The sequence below is a fragment of the Panthera uncia genome (assembly GCF_023721935.1).
Source record: "Panthera uncia isolate 11264 chromosome A1 unlocalized genomic scaffold, Puncia_PCG_1.0 HiC_scaffold_17, whole genome shotgun sequence".
NCBI lineage: Eukaryota > Metazoa > Chordata > Mammalia > Carnivora > Felidae > Panthera > Panthera uncia.
Window position 1 is genome coordinate 6,014,503 of NW_026057577.1, and position 21,125 is coordinate 6,035,627.

General features: G+C 43.3%; 2 non-coding genes across 2 annotated transcripts; both read right to left on the reverse strand.

The window, feature by feature from the left end:
- Nucleotides 1-17,695: 17,695 nt before the first annotated feature.
- On the reverse strand, nucleotides 17,696-17,767 carry TRNAP-UGG (transfer RNA proline (anticodon UGG)). The gene has a single exon. It is a non-coding gene; the product is annotated as a tRNA-Pro (tRNA).
- Nucleotides 17,768-20,291: 2,524 nt separating this feature from the next.
- On the reverse strand, nucleotides 20,292-20,364 carry TRNAT-UGU (transfer RNA threonine (anticodon UGU)). The gene has a single exon. It is a non-coding gene; the product is annotated as a tRNA-Thr (tRNA).
- Nucleotides 20,365-21,125: the final 761 nt, after the last annotated feature.

Genomic DNA, 21,125 nt, shown 5'->3' on the forward strand with positions numbered 1-21,125 from the left:
GAGCCCATCCACCCTTGCTCAGGGAGTCCTGGCTTTGGAAGCTATTCCCTGTGATGTCCTTATTTGCTGCAAATAGTTTCTTTTGTATGACAACTCAACCTGGCACAGTTTCTGACTCATCAAGGAGCGAACTCAGTTGGTTTGGTTATAATACCAGCATATTCATTCTGGTCTATGAGACAAAGAGGAAAATATTTCACATTAAGGCTATCCCAGGAAATCTAGGACACTTGACACAGAGAGTAAAAAGAGACCACGACAACTTCTGAGAAGTTACATGCGCACACACACACACACACACACACACACACACATATACACCAGAAGCCCCGACTTTCAAAAGCTAGCCAGGTACTCACAGGTAGGTCATGTTGCTCTCCTATTTGACATAAGTCTACAGAATATCAATCTTAGGCGAGATTATTCTGAGACTGTGATAAAATGAAACAAAGCAAGGCCATTTTTCATTATGTCTAAGCACAGACAAAAACAAGGTCCCAGTGCCACTCACATAAGACCAAACACCCCCTCTCTTGGCCAAAGTGAGTGACTGTTCCCTCTTTGCTTTATCTTCACTCTAGTCTACCTTCTCTACACATAAGATTTATTGAGATACCCAATGTTAAAAAACAAAGTACAACATAGTAAATTTGAAAATATATTGGCTTTATTCAACAATTCATGAAATGGCAGCACTCCATCTTCGCATACAGAAAGAAGTTCTGAGGAGCTGTACAAAATGGAAAGCTTTTATTGGCAGAAGGGGGTAGAAAAAAGGAAGTTTCTATCAAAAAAAGTCTTGTTTCAGGCAGAGTCACCTTCCTTTGAAGGAAGGCAGGGGTCTATCAGGCAAATTTTCTCACTAGCGCTGACCAGGTAATTCCAGATTACTGGTTAAAGGTTACATTCCTGAGGGGCTGAAACTGCAGTTAGGTTAAATATTAAGTCTTCATTTGCTAATGGAGGGCTTAGGGCAAGTGACTCTTATTATTTCTTTTTTAACACTTATCTCAGAATTGCCCTGGATTTTTGACAATATCTAATCCAGAGCACCTGGGCCTGGAGTCTGGCATGCTATCCCACTGCTGCACTCTGACCTTCCCATGTTCCTGAGATCTTGTCCTTCTCCCTTTGCAGCTGCCTGCCTCTCCAGCCTCCGCTTACTTGTTTCTCAATCTGAACAGATGTCTTGCCCATGAGTCCATGAGTTAACTCCCTGAGGGCAGGAATCTTTGTACCCTTAGGATCTAGACTAGGACATGCCAGAGACAGGAGCAGATCATATAAATGTTTGCTGAATAAATGAATAAATGAAAAGTTAATAATAATAATAATAATAATAATAGGCAGTAATAATCCTTTATTCAACAAACAAAACTTTTGGGGCCAGGGACCCCTTGGGAAGTCTGGTGAAAGTTATGAACGTCTTCTCAGAATGTTTTTATATGTACAAAATACATAAGATTACAAAGGAGTTCAATTCTATGGAAAAGTAATCAAAAATGTTTTTAAGAATCAATTTGCAATATAGAAATAAATGTGCTGATTTATTGACACACTTAGTAACAAGATATAGAAGCTTATCTAATAATTTCCACAATTTTCTAAATACTAAGGAGCATAAAGGGTAATTCAAGGTATCTACATCAACTATGATGTGATATGAAAACTTCTGACGTTTCTACCAGCAATGAAGTTACAAGTCCTGTTAATCTTACAGGGATCTGTAGCTTGAACTCATAATAAAAGACTGAATTTCAGTTAGTGATTAGGAAAAATATGAGTTCTGCTATTTTTTTCCCCCATCCAAGTTCACAGACCCGATGACTGTTACTGACCACCGCCAGAATAAGCAAACCTCTCTACCCGTAACAGGTGTTTTTCACTTCCAACGCTGCCACCACTGCCTGTCCACAGTAGAGGGAGCCAACAGCAAGGCTCTCCCCCTGCACATCGGAAATAGAATCCCAAATAACTGGAAGCATTAGTTGGAGCCTGCAAGCTGTGACTGAAGAGCTTGCGGTGATTAGGAATGTCATTATAAGTATAACTAAGAATTTTTTCTCTAGATGATTGGTTGTATTTTACAAAATATGTGCATTGAGATAGTAAATTATTCACAAGGTTGGGAGGGATTAAGTCTGTCCACACAGCTGCCCCCTGCTCTGTCCAGGCAAGAGGGTGTGCAGTGCCTGCTCTTTGCTTACTTATTACCTTCTGGTTTCCCCTTGTTTCCTAGCACTCATCATGAGTGTCTATTCTGTTTTATTTCTCACTAAAAATTCTGGGGTTTGCTCATGCATCCCTTTGAGCTTAGTTAATGGAGTGAGCACAGAAGAAATGACACCTTTCTGATGTGCTGGTGGTTGGGGGTGTGAGGGTCCTGACTATAGGGTGTGCCAATAATCCTGGAGGGAGATGATTGTGGCAGTGGAGTTGTCCAGAGCTACCTAGTGGACGTGAAAAGCGAGGAACATGCTGGCATCATTTCCAGAAGGGGGGAAGGTGCAGAAGCTGCTGTTTGGAGAATGGAGAGGGCACGTGTTTGTTCTGGTGTGGATCTGGAGCTTGTGGGGTAGGAGAGACTTGGAGTGGAAGTGAAAGAGGAAGCCAGGTGACAGATCTGAGCTAGAGTTAAAAATCAAGAGCTGTTGATCCTACTGACAGGCATGGAAGGGGACATGAGAAAGAGGTCCAGACCCTTGTCCTGCAGAATTCCAACATGGAGGAGGAGAGTCAGACACAGAGGCTCAGGAGGTGGGACAAAACTAGATGTGGTATCATATTACAAACTCAGTGTGTTGATGCTTCAGAGAACTGAAAAGGATGGTAACTGAATAGTGTTCATGGCTCTTACTATACGGAGGTCACTGGCAACCATTGTGAAAGGTGTAATGTGTGTTGGGTGATTCCCTCATCAACCAACAGGGATGCTGTTACTTCCACCCTGCCTGAACTTGGGGTTACAAGATGATCCAGTAATCGCACTTCTAGAAATATAACCAAAGGCAATATAATCAGTATTTTGAAAGATATCTGCACCCCCAAGTTTATTGCAGCATTATTTGTAGAGGCTACTTTTCGGCAAACAGGCTTGAGCAATGAAATACAGACAGGCCCATCAGGCAACCCACCTCAAGATATCAATAGGCCCTAACTAATCAGTGGGCTACTTACAACTAGGCACAGTTACCAAAAAAGGGAAAATTCCTTAGGTCACCATACTGCCTCACCTTCCTGCTTTAAGAATGGTCCCCATGGGGCGCCTGGGTGGTGCAGTTGGTTAAGCATCCGACTTCAGCCAGGTCACGATCTCACGCTCCGTGAGTTCGAGCCCCGCGTCAGGCTCTGGGCTGATGGCTGGGAGCCTGGAGCCTGTTTCCGATTCTGTGTCTCCCTCTCTCTCTGCCCCTCCCCCGTTCATGCTCTGTCTCTCTCTGTCCCAAAAATAAATAAAAAACGTTGAAAAAAAAAAAGAAAGAATGGTCCCCACCCACTGCCTCTTTGCAGACGGCCTCCCCTCTGCTGTCCTGCCCTTGCGGGACCCCATTTCCTTGCAGTGTGACCAATAAACTTCTATCTCCTTTGTTCTGCCTCAGGTGAATTCTTTCACCTCCATGCCATTTGTTTCCACCTGATCATCACTCCACATTTGGGTGGACTCCACAGTTATCCAATTGAGAGACACCATATTTGGTGGCTAGCACAGGGAGACTTTGTGGCCACCCTCCCCCTGCCACATCTGGGGGAACCTCACATGAGGAGCCTTTGCCAGTATGGGACTCTCCCCAGTTCTCCGGGAATTTCCCTAGACTTTTCCTCTAGTACTCCTTGGGGAACTGATGACTACCCGCCAATGTTACTTTTGGGTAAGAATTCCAAGCCCCAAAGGGGAACCAGCCAGACCTCCCTTGCCCTATAGGGTGAGAGATCTCCCTTTTGCCCTTGCAGGGACCCCTCCTTCACTCTCTTGTCTCTTTCTGGCCCTTCAGCAGTCTAACCCTAGTACCTCACAGACAACGAAGGCCTCCAGCTAGGGCGGCTTCCAGTGTGGTTTAAAGGTCAGAGAGTGAACAGGACCGACACTACCTTCAGATGAGGTTGAAAAACCCCTTTCCTCTGCTTTCTCACTCCGTCCACTGAAGTCTGCTCCCAGAGTCTAGGGCAACTGACAGCTCACCCAAGGTGACTTCACACACGTTACACACTTGGTTAGGACGCTTTCTTGATGCTAGCTGCTCTCAGCTGCCTCACTTCTTTGGGCCTCTGTCTCTTTCCCTCTGTTCCCACAGATCAAGCCACCATTTTGATCTGCAGGCAAGCACGTTCCCACCCATCTGAGTGGTGAGTCCTCTGCCTCCTTTTTCTGACCGGGTTTGGCCAAACCCCTATCTGGCTCTCCCTGGTGCCACAGGACGCCCCAACAGGAAGTGTCATGCCATTTGCCGTGACCTTCTTTTGGTGGGACAACCCCCCCCCCCTCGCTCCCAACTGGGTGGGATGCCCCAAGAGTCAGTTGCCCCGTATTTGCTGTGACCCTCTTGGTGGGACGCCCAAAAAGAGTCAGTCCCCTCATATAGGTCCAGTCCTTTTTCAGGTCAGCGGGACGCCCTGAGCGAAATCATGACCACCAGTAAGAGCTCCATTCCCTTTGGCAATCAACAAGCGGGTCTTACCATGGAACCCCCTTTCTTCCTTCCGCCTCACCCTTGGACTGTGTTATTAAAAGGTGGAACAAATTTGACAAACTCCCAGATCAAGAGGTATCGCCCTCCCTGGGAACTCTCTTTTCTAAGAGTAATTTCCACCTTGCCCTCCTTTGCTGGAACTCCTCCAGCAAAGTGGAAAGTCCCATACCTGTTTTGCTCTGTTTCATGGCCCTAAATCAGGACCCTAAGAGCCTATTAGGGAATGTGCTTGGCCACTAATCAGGCTAAATAAACTTCCTTCTGACATATTGGAGGCCCTCTCACTGTTCCTTCTCCTAACAGACCCAGGTTACTCTTGCTGTATTGTAGGGGCTTCTTCCTCATTCATTTCCTGGGTTAATATGCTATGATTGGAGCCAACTGTCTCTGGTTAATTCTACCTCAGGAAAGGGACTCTATGGGATATTCCCAAGCAGCTGCACAGAGCCTGGCATGGGGCTCAAACCCACCAACCAGAGATCATGACCTGAGTTGAAGTCGGAGGCTTAACCAACTGAGCTACAAGGCACCCCCAAACTGATTGACTTTTGAGTGGACCCAAGTGGAACATAATTCAATATTTAAACTAACTGAAACTTTTACTCTACCAAAGTTTACTAAAGGTGAAAAATAAGATTGTGTTATCTCTGTTGCAATTTGTCAGCAAAAAGATGACCTGGAGTACCTGGGTGTCTCAGTGGATTAACCATCCAACTCTTGATTTTGCCTCAGGCCATGATCTTATCGTTCATGAGATCGAACCTTATATTCAGCTCCTCTCTGAGAGCAAGGAGCCTGCTTGGGATTCTCTGTCTCTCTCTCTGTCTCTCTGTCTGTCTCTCTCTCTCTCTCTCTCTCTCTCTCTCTGCCCTTACCATGCTCAAACATACACACTCTCGCTCTCAAAATAAATAAACATTAAAAAAAAAAGATGACCTAAAATGATGGTTAGTTTTATCTGTCTCAAATTTTTCATGGGTATTGTTAAGATAGTCTTTGCTAACCTGAAACTTTAAACTTTTGCTGGATGATAAATTGAGGTTGAATTCATTGGACATTTAAGTCTTTTCCAAATGAGATAAAATACGAAATCATTGATTACTAAACATAGGTTTGTGCTTTTGACTTCTTATTGCAGAGAAAGTAAGGATATTTGAGTCTGTTGTTAGTCATACTTTGTGCTTAGTTGATTCACAAATTTGCCATCTAACGAATTCTGGTGTAACAGTTCACAACTGGTTACTACTTAGAAACCTTAGTCTCTAGTGAAAACTAAGAGTTAAGACTGAAGGAAATAAGGGAAGCAATACTGTATGTAGGAAAGTGGGAGATATGTAAGAAAGTCATAAGGAATGGGATTACATTTTTGTTGAAGGTAAGTAATTTTGTCCTAAAATGAGACTGATGGCTTGGAGAGAAATGGTTTGGGATAAAATCTAATTGCAAAGGAAAGTTGTAGACGGTCTTTGTGAAGGGAAATCTTTGGAAAGGAATTTTATGCTGTCAGGACAGACTAAGGTTAAAATGAATGGATTTTAGAAGTACACTGGTGTAAGATTAAAATTCTGCTTTCCTCTCTGTGAAAAAGACAAAGTTTTCTTGTATCATTGGTTTGCTTTTGATAAGAAAATGTAAACAAAGTGGTTTTCTCTTTTTTTGTCTGCCCAGAAAAAAACAGTTTCTATGTTTTGTGCTTATCAGGTCTTTGATTTTATCAGTAATCTTATTCAGGCACGTGCTTCAAAACTTTCTAAGGTTTATAACAAATTTCCCTGAGATTTAAATAGTGAATGAAGTCTGAAGTCTCTGAATAGCTAGGCTTGTTTATTTGGTATTTTAGTTTCAGGTATAAGGTCATCACTTGATATTCTTGGTTTTTAAGTGTTATGGGGCACAGAAATAACCAAATTCCCTTGTCAGCTACTTCATAATGAACTCTCATATCATTAACAATATCTGGCTCTGAGTTTTTGTCATTTATAGTTATTGTTCTGATGCTCTTACAAAAGGAATTTTGTCTTCAAGGAGATTCATGAAAAATACTTTTTTTTTTAAGTCTTAATATCTTTAAGATTGTAAAAGTGAAATGGGTAAAAATTTCCAGACCTAAACTAAAAAGCTACATTCAAACTGACCAAGAATTAGTAAATGGTACTAAATGAACTGAAGACGATGATTATAGTTTTGTGACTCTTGTTTGAGACGTTGCTGGTTTCTAATGTTCTTCCAGATTAAGGAAATTTTCTCATAAGATATCTATGACTTATAAAAATGTGATAAGTATTCATTTGTGAATTGAAGCATTTAACTTTTCTCTACCTGAACTCTCTAAAATTCAAAAAGTCTCTAAGTATTTCTTCTTCCATGGCAATCATATCATTTGCATAAGTTCAATAAGAATCTGTTCTCCTTGTAACAGGGCACCATTGGAAACATTGGTTATTTACCCACGCTTTGACTGGAATGTCCTATTTGAGAGAGACATCCATAGACTCAGATATGACCAGACAGCTTTAAGGAACTGAAGTTAACTTTATGAAACATGGGGTCATAAAGCCTCTTGGAAATGTTGGCCTGATACCTTGTTGACAGAGTTCCTAGCAGCCTTACCAGGTGAGTAAATAATGTCACTTCCTGGCAGGTGCAGGAAACTCAGGATGTTTGGGGAACCTGGAGAAGAGAAATTCACCCAAATCTGAAGGTATTGCAGGCATGTCTAATGTCAGGTGTTTGGTTAGGCTTCTGGTCTAGAGAGACTACTAAAAGTTCAATTGAAATTCCTTATAAAGAGTTCCAGTAAAGCAAATTTTCTTTTTAAGTTTATTTTTTATTGTTATTTATTGAGAGAGAGAGCAGGGGAGGGGCAGACAGAGGGAGAGAGAGAGGATCCCAAGCAGGCTTCATGCTGACTGCGCAAGGAACCCAAGTTGGGGCTTGAACTCACGAACCATGAGATCATGACCTGAGCCAAAACCAAGACTCAGACGCTTAACTGACTGAACCACCAGGTGCCCCTCTAGCAAAGCAAATTTTAAAAGATCTATATGGCTAATCACTGTTCTTGCTGAGCTTATGTAAATAATTAAGCCAAGTTTATTAAAATTGGATTGTTTTAAAAGCATCTTGATTTGGCTATCTCTGGAATAAGGGTGATTTTAGAGAGAAAAAATATGTTTTGGGGCACATGGATGGCTCAGTGGGTTAAGCTTCTGACTCTTGGTTTCAGCTCAGGTCATGATCTCACAGGTTGGGAGTTTAAGCCCTGCATTGGGCTCTGTGCTGACAGCTTCAGAACCTGCTTGGGATTCTGTCTCCTTCTCTTTCCCCCTCCCCACTCGCTCGCTCTTGCTCTCTCTCCCTCACTCCCTCTCTCAAAATAAACATTAAAAATAAATAAATAATATGTTTCAATAACACACCTTTGTGGATGTTAAGTTCTAGTTCTGATTGTCTTTAAACGTTTCTTGCCACGGGGCACCTGGGTGGCTCGGTCGGTTAAGCGTCAGACTTCGGCTCAGGTCATGATCTCATGGTCCGTGAGCCCGAGCCCCGTGTCGGGCTCTGTGCTGACAGCTCAGAGACTGGAGCCTGTTTCGGATTCTGTTTCTCCCTCTCTCTCTGCCCCTCCCCTGTTCATGCTCTGTCTCTCTCTGTCTCAAAAATAAATAAGTGTTAAAAAAAGTTAAAAAAAAATATTTGTTAAACGTTTCTTGCCTCAGCTGGACAACTTTGAAGTAAATTGCCACAATAGCCCTTGTATGGACAATCTTCATGCTGGTTATTCTGTGGGGATAATAACAGGACCTGATGGCATATGATTATTTAAAGAGCTGGAAAATGAAATGGATTCCCCAACAATTGTATAATTTAGCTAGCACTTTGACCATTTCCATGTAGCTGGAATAACAAAATTTCTCCTTAAAAGTCAGCGTATACCCCACTTCATAGGATTAACTATGGGTTTGTGAAAATAATGGGTGGCCGGCCCCACTTTCCTTATGACTAGATTGGGTGATGCACTGGGGGATGCCCATATCCCCAGACAATTCTTCTTCTATTTGCCAATGATTCTCACAATTAGGACATTGTTACACCTAGACATCAGAGAGCTTCTTGATGGTTTTATCCCTTAGCCATATTTGTCCCAGAAGCCACTTCTATTGATATAAAATTGTAAATAGAGGCTTTAGCCAAGCATTCAGCAGCCACCTTTAACTAAACTCAACATGCAGTTATGGACAAATTCAAACAATGGCCCTTAAATCCTGACTGCAGCTCAAGGAGGTACCTATGCTTTATTGAAACAGAGTATTATGTATATACTCCAAATTACCACAAAAATGTGACTGAGTTACTAACTGACATGAATACTCAATTGGTGCTTTAAACAATCCCTCTCTTTCCTTTAATGATTGGTTGATGTTCTGGTTTTTGTCAACTATCAAAGGACCCTTAGTTGGGCTTCTTTTTCTTTTTGTTTTCTAATTAGTGTGTTATATCCCTAGGGCAAACTGTCTCCACCTTTAATGACCACCAAAACCAGCACAATTCAAAACCTAACTCCTCTTTCTCAGGTAACATACATCCAAAGTTTACATACTGGGATTGGGTATACCTTAAGACTGTTTCACAGGACAAAAAGCCTATCTGCACCAGGCCTGATCAGGTCCTCTTGACCACTCCAACAGTAGAAATACTTCACAGCTTCTCCTCATGGATCCATCTTTCCAAAATCAAGACCTCTCTGGCCCCAGATAAGGAGCCCTTTGCTAAGCAAAGCTGCGAGCAGGTGGGAGATCTATGCCTATTATTCAGAGGAGACCCTGGTGATACAAACCCAGAGGCCTAGAGGCCCATGAGTCTGGCCCATGGCCAATCTCTACTCTCACATTCAATCATTCTATGATATTATCTTAGAAAAACGCCCCTTGATACTTTTCTCCCAAAACTCTTACAATTTCTCCTTCCCAATTCCAAGACTTCATTCTCCACCTTTTTCTTCAGGGTGACCTCTCTGAATTCACTTGGTCAGAAATCATAACTTACCTGGAGCTATTCCTCTCCCCAATCCCTTGATGTCTTGCTCTCACAATACAATCATCACCCCTTTGGGGGCTAAGTTTTGTCTTTCTCACATCATAACCTTCTTTTGGTTTCCTCCTTCCTGGACCATGCAACACAAGGATGGTTTTCCTGGAAAGGAACCCTGTTCATGACTATCCTAATTCCTTCCCTTCTTAGGACCCCTGGCCTCAATACTCATACTTGTAATTATTGGTCCTCCCCCCTTCTTTAATCTCTTTGTTAAATCCGTCTCTTCCAGAATCCAACAATTCCATATGTGAATGATGGTTCAACAGGGATTCCAGCCCATACCATCAGAGGGCCCGTTCTCACAAGTCCCATGGACCTGGCCGCCAAAGAATTTCACTCAAGTTGCCTCTCAGCACATTAATATAATACCATGCTCTGGTCTATGGCTGCACAGAATCCTTGATGAACCAACAAGTTTAGGTAGGGACATCTCTACACCCCTTATTAAGCAGGAAGAAGCTACTGGGGAGGAGACCTCCACCCAAATGCCATAGATTCTCCTTGTTGATCTATCAGGGTGGGGGGTGGGGGGAAATGTAGAGACTGCTTTTTGGCAAACAGTCTTGAGCAATGCAATATAGACAAGCATATCAGGCAACTCACCTCAAAATATCCATAGGCCATGGGGCACCTGGGAGGCTCAGTTGGTTGAGTGTCCAACTTCGGCTCAGGTCATGATCTCACAGCTTGTCAGCTCGAGCCCTGCACGGGGCTCTGTGCTGACAGCTCGGAGCCTGGAGCCTGCTTCAGATTCTGTGTCTCCCTCTCTTTCTGCCCCTACCCCTCTCATGTGTTGTCTCTGTCTCTCTCAAAGATAAATCAGCGTTAAAAAAAATTTTTTTTTTAAATATCCATAGACCTTAACTAACCAATGGGCTACTTACAACTAGGCACACTTACTAAAACAGGGAGAATTCTGTAGGTCACCATACCTCCTCACCTTTCCTTTTAAAGAATGGTCCACACCCACTGCCTTGTTGCAGACAGCCTCTCTGCTTTCCTGCCCACTATTCCCTTGTGGTGTATTCAGTAAACTATCTCCTTTGTCCTGCCTCAAGTGAATTCTTTCACCTTCCATGCCATTGACTTCCATCTGATCATTGCCCCGCATTTGAAGGCCCCTGTCTGACCGAGAGACACCCCACTTAGACACCACATTATTCACAATAGCTAAGATGTGGGAACAACCTAAGTGTCCACTGATGGATGAATGAATAAAGAAAATGTGACATATTTTTAATGGAATATTATTCAGCCTTAAAATATAAGGAAATCCTGCCATTTGTGACAGCATGGATGAACCTGGGAAACATTATGCCAAGGAAAATAAGCCAGACACACAGAAAATAAGTGCTGTATAATCTCACTAATATGTGGAATCTAAAAAAGTCAAAATCAAAGAAACAGAGTAGAATTGTGATTACCTGGGACTGGGAGTTGGCGAAATAGGATACATTGGTCAAATTTTCAGTTATAAGATGAGTAAGTCCTTGAGACTTAATGCACAGTATAATGACTATATTTAATATACTGTAGGGGTGCCTGGGTGGCTCAGTTGGTTAAGCATCTGATTCTTGATTTCAGCTCAGGTCCTGATCTCATGGTTCAAGAGATAGAGCCCCACATCAGATCTGGTATCAGGCTTCATGCTGTCCTTGCAGAGCCTGCTTGGGATTCTCTCTCTACCCCTCCACCGTGCTTTCTCTGGCTCTTTCTCAAATAAATAAACTTTAAAAAATATGTATATAGTATACTTAAAATTTGCTGACAGTAGATCTTACATGTTGTCACCACACAAAAAAATTATGTAAGGTGATAGAGGTGTTAATTAGTTTGTGATTATTTCACAATGTTTGTGTACAAACATTGTATTATACACATTAAATATGTACAATTTCTATTTGTCAACCATACCTCAATAAAGCTGAGGGGAAAAGCTAGGTTATGGAACAGCACTGTCAGCAGGGTCTAGGGATACAGGAGCTTACACACACAGGAGAGCCAGACAATAAAACAACAACAACAACAACAAGTGACCCAGATGATTTCAGCTACTGATAAAGGCCAGGTTAACATTTGAAAAATCAATCAATATAATTCACCATATTAACTAAAAAAGAAAAACCATCTTATTATCCTAGTAAATGCAGAAGAAGCATTTGACAAAATCTAATATTATTTTTTTAGGGACATTTAATAACGGGCTTTACTTATTCTCCAGTAGAAACTTACATAATGTTTATGACTAAACAATAAGATATAAAGATTACACAAAACATTTTCTGGATTCATAACTTTTTTATTGAGGTATAATTGACTTATATTCGTTTCAGGTGTATAACATAATGATTTGATATTTGTATATTTGATAATGTAGTATATACTACATTAGTACCTGTTTTCATTAACCAAAAGAAATCCAAAGAAGATTTAATTTTTAAGGGAAAAGCTGTGACCATACTAATCCAGGTCTTTTGTAAAATCAAAGTAGTGTAACTTGAACTTTCAGAAAGTGGGCAATACTCTTCACTTTATGCCAGTTTGGTTTACCAAAGGTCTCATAGGAACATTCTACTTTCTTTTTTTTTTTAATGTTTATTTATTTATTTTGACAGAGAGCAAGCTGGGCAGGGGCAGAGGGAAAGAGAATCCCAAGCTGGGTCCTCACTGTCAACACAGAGCCCGAAGTGGGGCTCTATCCCACAAACCGTAAGATGGTGACCTGAGCTAAAATCAACAATCTGATGCTTAACCAATTGAGCCACCCAGGCACCTCTAGAACATTCTATTTTTGGAGAGCAGGGAAATCTATACTGCAAAAAGTCTAGTTAACATCTGTCACCATACGTAGTTCTGTTTCTTTTTTCTTGTGTCTAATGTCCATTTTTGATAAAACTCAGCAAACCAGGAGAATTGACTCTCAACCCTAGAAAGGGCTATCATACTCAATGTTGAAAATCTGAGAGCCTTCCCCCAAAGAAGAACAAGGACTTACACTCTCACCACTTCTATTTAGGATTGCTTTAGACATTCTAGCCAGTATAACAAGGTGAGAAAAGTAATTAAAGGCATCCAGATTGGAAAGGAAGAGGTACAATTTTCATTCGTCACAATGATGTAATATCTATGGGGAAAATCCACCACAATCTCCCCCACCCCACACACACACACACAAATACTAGAAGTAAACATGTTTAGCAAAGTTACAAGATACATCATCGATAGCTAAAATAAATTGTGTTTCTATATACTAGACATGAATAATTGGAAAATGTTTTGTTTTAAAAAATAAAAGAAACTGCTGAATTCCATTGTTACTTTTAGACATGACTGAGAAACAAAAAGTTGTGTGTAATTTCTGAAGTATTATAATGAGTATTATAATGAAGTATTCTGAATTATTATAATGAGTATAAAGTAAAATGGTGCAGACACAATCTGCATTTTGCAAGCATTACAGAGTTACAGCATGCCTCAACAGCTGAGTACTCACGGTTTGGTTTTGTTTTTTGGAGAAACCGAAATAAATAAATCATTTCCCCATGAGCTCAGCCAGCCCATTCACCACAGGCTCTAGACTTTGGATAGCCTCCAGCTAAGCAGGTTACCTGTGGTGAGAAAAAAGACTCACTCTCAAGACTGGCTGTGATGTTTCTCTCCTTTCTCCTCTCTTTCTCTTATAAATCCTACATGTGCCTTTATTTGAGAAAATCAACCAGTTGATTGGTCTCTGTCATATTCCTGTGCAAGGGGATCTCAACAATCTCAACAAGTGAGTTTTGGAGCTATTTCCTGACTCTTCACACAGCCCCTCCTAATAGGTTGCAGTAATTCCTTGGGTAAAAGGTGAAAGGCTTATTTTAAAACCATCTGAAGCTTCTTAGAAGGAGCTGTGGACAAGTACCAAATAATGTGTTTATTTTTTTAAAGTTTTTATTTAAACTACAGTTGGTTTACAGTGTAGTATTAGCTTTAGGTATGCAATATAGTGATTCAGTGCTTCCATACAACACCTACCAGGTGCTCATCACAGCAAGTGGAGTCCTTAATCCCATGACCTATTTAACCCATCCCCTTTTCCCCCCATCTCCTTTCTGGTAACCATCTGTTTGTTCTCTATAGTTAAGAGTCTGTTTCTTGGCTTGCCTCTTGCTCTTTTTCCCTTTGCTTATTTTTTTTTTTCTTAAATTCCACATATGAGTGAAAATATATAAATAAATAAATAAACTTAAAAAAATCCCACATGAGTGAAATCACATGGTATTTGTCTTTCTCTAACTGACTTACCAAAAACACATGTGTAAATGAGCTTCTTTGATTTAGTTCCTAAGGGCTACACCTGACCCACCTCCTTGGCCTATTGCTTTCTGTTTAAAATTTCATAAAAGTAGGGTGAAATGATATAGAAGGAATTTATGGCATGAAAGTATAATAATTACACTTCTTGAATATTTTTACAAAGCAAGTTACAAGACAGTGCAAAGTATTTTTGTTAAAATAGTGTGTGTATTAAAATATGCATGAAAAGAATCTGAAAAGCTCTAAGCAAAATATTAACAATTGGGTGGCATTGTTGAAGGTGATTTTCATTTTCTTTATGCTAATTATTCTTATGCCTGTCTAATTTTTCTATACTGTGTACATATTGATGGAATAATCCTTAAGTTTCTAAAAATACAAATGGAAGTCCTAAGGAACTAAAAGAACTGGAGGAAGTTGACCACCCACATGACACAAGCAGCAGGGAGAGCACCAGGGTGCACCTTGGCCAAGGGTGCCTCTGTTTCTGCCCACTTTGGTGCAATGTAACAGCAAGCCCATTTAGTCTCATGTTGTCAAATAAAAACAGAAAGTTAGCATTGACACACAGGAAGAAGGGAAAGCCAGAACTCCCTCTCACCTCACTGCAGGGTCACATTTTTAACAAGTTACTAAAACAAAAAGACTGAAGGAACTTGGAAAGGCTCTTATGCTGGGAGATGCTTCCATATCTGGTTCTTGTGTCTAACTGCAGTAGGCAGAATTCAAAGATGGGTCCCAAGTTTCCCATGCTGGTGTACATACCCTGTATATTCCCCTTCCCTTGAGTAAATACGAAGGGATATCATACCCATGATCATGATACATTTTATGGAAGAAGCAATTTTGCAGATGTAATTAAGTTCACTGGTCAGTTGAATTTGAATAAATCCATTTTGGGTGGGCCTGATTTAATCAGGTGAAACCTCAGACAAAAGTGAAGTACCAGGGGAGGTTGCACTCTTGGCCTCAAGGGAGAAGTAAAGTGTCCTATTGTGAAAGGGTCAATGAGCCAGCAAGAGGGCTCTGAGAACAGCATCCAACAAACAGCCAGCAAAGCAATGGGGATTTTAGTCCACAACCACAAGAAACTGGAGTCTGCCTACAGCTAATAAGGTTGGGAGAGAATCCTGAGCCTCAGAGAATATGGCAGCAATGGCCAAAACCATGATTCCACCTGGTGAAACATGAGGAAAGGACCTTGCTAACTTGTCTCCAGACTCTTGACCCACCAAAACTGTATGATAATAAATTTGTGTTGTTTTAAGCCACTAAATTTGTGGCAATTTGTTATGCAGTAATAAAAATAAAAAATGGCCTTTTGAATTAAGGAACCCCTCTTTTTAAAAAAATTGTTATTGTGAAAAATATCTTTGTTGTGCAAATATTTTTACATGTGCAAAGATCTTAAGCACCCAACTAAGTGGGACACGTGCCCATCACCCAGATCAAGGTAGTATGTTTCCAGCACCCGAAACTGTTACCTCCTGTCTCTCTGCCATCAGTACCTACACTTCTTTCCCCAAAGTAACAGTATTTCTAACTTCTATCAGCAAAGATTAGTTTTGCTCATGCTTGAATATCTTATGTATGCAATCAACAGAAAATAGGATCTTTTATGCCTGACTTCTTTGTTCAGTATTAATGTGAGTGAAATCTATTGATGTTTGTAACAGTAAACTATCTACTTCTGTTCGAGCTGCCGTAACAAAATACGTGATTCAAATCTGTATCTATAGGAGGTAGACCTACTGGTGCAAGAAAAAGTTAACGGAGAATATTGATACTGATCACTAAATATTGATAGTTGTTTCTGAGTTGTGGGTTTTCTGATGAATTTTTTTCTATTTTTTTTCCCGGATTTGCCGAGTTGGTTTTACTTTTTTAATGGATTTTTATAATGGGGAGGGAAGGGAGGATACCCTGCATAGGATTCAATCTAGCGTGTTTTTTCAAGACCCGATACCTCCAGCTGAAACACTTGTTTAAAGGGTGGAAATCAGGGCGTTCACTTTTAAATGTCCCCTCTCTGTAAACAGAGCTTTACTACTATTCTTACTTTCTAATCTTATACTCTAATAAACTTTTGCTTGCTGTTGAAGGAAGGAAGGAAGGAAGGAAGGAAGGAAGGAAGGAAGGAAGGAAAAAAGAAAAAGAAAAAGAAAAGGAAAAAGAAAAAAAGAAGAAAGAAAAGGAGGGAAATCTTAGGTAGCAGAGTTGCACGGGTGGAGGCCTCAGATCTCAGCTACTTCTGAAAGTGCTGGTGCTACTGCCAACAAAAAATGTTATGGGTTTTGTTTTGTTTTGTTTTTTTAAGTGAGAGGGGGTGCAAGATTCCTACGCATTAATTTCTGAAAATAATATACACTCACAGTTTAATTTGAAAAAAAATTAAAAACAAGGTGAGATTATAGAAGTCTTCCCCTGCGTTCAGGCCCATTCCCCAAAGTGAGAGGTGGGAGTGACTTGAGTGTCTTTCCCAAAACCAAGGCGTGGGGTGTGCGCTTCGCCTACCCTTCTCTGTCAGCGCTCATGGAGCTCAGGTTCCCTGCCTGTGACTCTGGTTAAACTAATCTTTCCGGGCGGGATACGGTTCTGTTTTAACCTGTAAATTTTCATCAATGCTTCCTTTTCCTGAAAAACCTTTGAAAAGTTATCAGCAGTGAAGACACCCAAAGGGACTTTGCAGCAGGGTAGTGTGGCTGAGCGGTCTAAGGCGCTGGATTAAGGCTCCAGACTCTTTGGAGGCGTGGGTATGAATTCCACCGCTGCTAGTTCCTTGACGTGCTTTATGCTATTTTGCTTTGGGTCACAAAAGAGGAATGAGGCAGAATTGGGAGCGCTCCGACCTCGGTGTCTGGGATTCCGTTTTAGCAGCGTGAGTCTGCTACGGATTGTCGGATGCTCTGTGCGGTCTCTGTGCGCTCTGGTGTCCTAGACAGTGAGTGGGTTGGGATGAGGTATTTAACAGGCGTACGTGGCTGAGGCGGAAAAACGGCTGTGTAGATACCTTTTCTCTCCATCCTGGAAGATCGCGTGTCTCTGTACAAGCAGAAGTGATGTGGAAGTCCTGAACTGGACCCTGGTATGTCCCATAGAGTCTCCAAGTGTACCCCAATGTAGTAAATTGCAAGTAGTTGATGATGGTGGATGTTCTAAATCAGGACCAAGTTTGATTTACAGAGTCTCCAAATGTTAAGTAGTAAGAAGAAAAATGGCAGGGGAAGCCCCACACATTGCTATGGCCCAGCTTTGAACCGAGAACTTCCACGCGTATTAAGCGAACGTGATAACCACTACACTACGGAAACTTCCGGCTGGAGAATCCCTGTAAGACCTTTGATGATTAAGAGAGCCTCCTTGGGTACACTAGATGCAAAGTTCTACGACTGAGAAAAGATGGTTCCAGGTCCCATGCTGGCGGAAAACAAAGGCGAACGGTTCTGCACCCAACCCTTCACCTGCGACCCTCAGTTCTGGAACGGCTCACTCACTCTCCTACCTGCTCTTCTTACTAAACCGCAGGACACTCAGAGCTCTTGGGTATGCCAACTCTGTTCAAGGACAAAACCATCGACATAAGGGACCTAGCTAGAAAGTAGAATTGAAAAAGTGGGCTCGTCCGGGATTTGAACCCGGGACCTCTCGCACCCAAAGCAAGAATCATACCCCTAGACCAACGAGCCACTTTGTGCTCAGCTGTTTTTTGCTCAACTCATAATCAGATTCTCCAAGAAGTAATTTTTATCACCGACGGAGACTTTTATTTTTGACATATTGAAATTGCTCTCTGGATCTGAGTCTCCCACACCCAACGCATCCCTACTCCACAGTCTGGGCATCTGCCATTAATCTCATCCGTAGGTAGCTCGCCCAGCGTAAATGGTCCGTGTCCCTTGGTCCCTCTGTATGTAATCTGGAATCCTAAGGAGTGCCTCACTAGCAGCAGGTAGGAGCAGCAGGCAGGGGCAACTTTCCGCTTTGGGGACTGGGAGCCCCTGCCCAAGGGAGCCCAAGCAAGGCTCAAGTCTGGAGGCCCAGGGTCTGGGCTCAGAGGCCGGGAGAAGCCCAGGGCTCCTGGAGAGACCGCGCGCGGGATTTGGAGGGGACGCGGGACTGACTGGGTCCTGAGCCGCCACAAGCGAAATGAAGTCGAGGTAGTAGTCCCTTCAGGTGGGGCGCCTGGTAAAAGGGAGAGAGCTTTTCTTTTATTGTTTTATGAAAACATGAAAAGCAACACACCCTTATTTGCAAAAGCTTCACAAAATGTAGGGAAGTGTAAGGCGGAAACAAGATGACCGGAAACCCCGCTCCCTTGGGGTGGCTGGCTGAAGTGGTGGTTGCGCAGCCCTGGAGGCTTGCACTAGAGCGCGCGCGCACACTGGGCCCGCAGGCTGAATGCCCCGGCTCTCCGTCCCCGAAGCTTTGTCCCGAGATTGCACTGAAGCAGCCATCGGCTCCCGCCAAACCAGGGTCCTGGGCTGTGCGGGCGCTGTCCTCCCTCGTCTTAGGCTTGCTTTCCCTAAAAAGACTTTAACTGCGCTGGATTATTCAGTAGTAAAAAAACAAAAACCAGTGATTCTGATTTCCTGCTGTAAAATTCACGAAAATCCACTCAGAGCTGGTCCAAAGGTTTATTTTTGTGCAGCCAGCAAAGAAATTTCCTACACAACGGCAGTTATAAAAAATGAGTGGGAGACGAATGGTGGTTAACCTCCTCCAAGGAAAAAAGTGCTAATTTATCTACTGCCACTCCACGATCTTGCTCATCCCTCTGCATTGACCGCTCCATTCGCTGCTCCTCTCGGACTTTTCCTTGGAAAACACAATGCTAACCCGCCTCTTCGCCACAAGGCGTTGGCGTTGTCCTCGTCTCTTTTCGAGACGCATAAAGCGTTAGATGGGCTCTCTTCTGCCCTAAGCCACCGTGTGTCCTCGGCCTGCGTTACTACCACCTCCGTGTCGTAAGCATTTGCTTCTCTTCTCTATGGAATTATATAAAGAAAAGTACAAACTTCCACAATTAGTAACACCTGCCCTAAAGACTATAATTGTCCCATTTACTTCCGGTCTTTTTTTAACCATTTAGTTTTTCTTTTAAACAAAACAATAAAAACACAACTGCTGACCTTCTGACTTTGATTTATTTATTTATTTATGCTGTTAAAGGAAGTCAAGTGTACAAAATGAAACTAAATCCCCAGTGAACAACTGGGGCGCTGCCAGATAGGCAGAGCCAGGCTCACGGAGGGTCTAGGGCACCATCCCGCCACGGCTTTCGCCCGCACTACTAGGCAGCCGTGGCTCAGGCAGAGGCGTGACCATGCCCCGCCGCGCTATCCCAGCCCGCAAGAGTCCTCTCTCCAAGTCAAACGGGACCTTCAGAAAAGTCCCCACGTGGGGACGCGGCTGACTCCTGGCAGCACTCTATCGCGATTCGGGTTTCGAAAACAACCCCGGCCTGGGGCAACAGAGTGGAGAAAACCGCTTGCGGAAACCTGGGTAGACGCCGGAGAAGAGGCAAAGGGAGTAAGCCGGTAGGGAGCGTGGTGGATGGGGGCCACAGGCCTTTGCACCGGCCGGCTCCCATCCAAAGAGCCAAGAGTGCTTCAAGACCCGAACAGACACGCCCAGGATAGGCCAGGAGCGTACCAGCACCTTCCGGCACCTGCGCGTCCCGGGGTCCTGGAATTCGTTGACCCTATGTTCCTGCCCTACTGGACAACCACCTCACTATGGAAGCTAGATTGTGGAGAGCAATGGCGAGCCAAGGGTAAGGCTTAAACCTAGTCCCCCTCCAGACTAAAATAGATTCCCAGGGTGCGTTGTGAAGAGGTGGGCACAGACAGGTGGTCCCCACTTAACGAAGAAGACAGAGACCAGGGCGACTCCCTGGCCTGAGTAGGTGAGAGGAGGGGAACGGAAAGACCTTCCACGAACTTGCAGAGAGCCTGCGAAGCATACCAGCGAAGGACCGCTGTGGAGAAGACGCGCGGAGCCAGCGGAGCCTGTGATCGAAAGGTCACGGACGCAGTGGGTTTGGTTCTTCAAAAAGTAAAGCCACTTTTAGTCGGTGGGCATCTAAGTGTCAAGGAACAGGCCGCTCCGCCTAAGGCCTGGTCTCTAAGAAAAGCGGAAATTCGTGTTGGCTCAAGCATCTTCCGCTTTTCCACCTTTGAGGAAAGGGTGGGGAAAAAAACACGCACCAGCAGGCCCCAGCGAGATTTGAACTCGCGACCCCTGGTTTACAAGACCAGTGCTCTAACCCCTGAGCTATGGAGCCAACCGTAAGCCTTGCTTCTGCGCAAGAATACTTGATGCTGTCATCGTCTGCCGCGCAGCCGCAATGAACCACAGGAAGGAGCTAAGTAGTAACAAGCCGGCCGGTGTCTCTCCACCAACTAGGGCCCAGTTGGGCCCTCGCTGCCTCTCCGGGTACTTCAGTGTCAGTGCGGCAGGCCAAACCGCAAATCCTGGGAGACAGGGCAGATCGTGTGAGAGATAGGGTGAGAGTATTACCCGACGTGGGCGGGGGCGGGGCCTCCAGTGGGCGGAGCTGTAGGAAGACCCGAGGTCTTTCTCGGGCTTGGGAGTCGGGGGCAAAGACGAGTTGGATAGATAGGTCCAAGGCTTATTCTGTATGAGAATGAGTCCAAGGTCAGGGCTGCGAGGGAGGAGCTAGGGTAAGGGTGTCAGTAGGCCTGTTCCGAAGGAATCCAGGTCCGGGCTGGTAAGGTGGGCTGTCAGTGGGCAGTGAGTGAGAGGCTGAGAGAGGGTGTTGGAAAAATCAGAAGGTCAGAGCGTGAGGAGGTGCTGGTGGGAAAAGGACTGGATCAGGCGTGGGGTTCCCTAGCCCCTGAGGCACCTTTAGGCAAGTTAGGAAAAGGCAACCTTTTGTAGCAACCTGGATGGAACTGGAGAGTGTTATGCTAAGTGAAATAAGTCATACAGAGAAAGACGGATAACCATATGTTTTCACTCTTATGTGGATCCTGAGAAACTTAATAGAAAACCATGGAGGAGGGGAAGAAAAAAAAAAAAAAA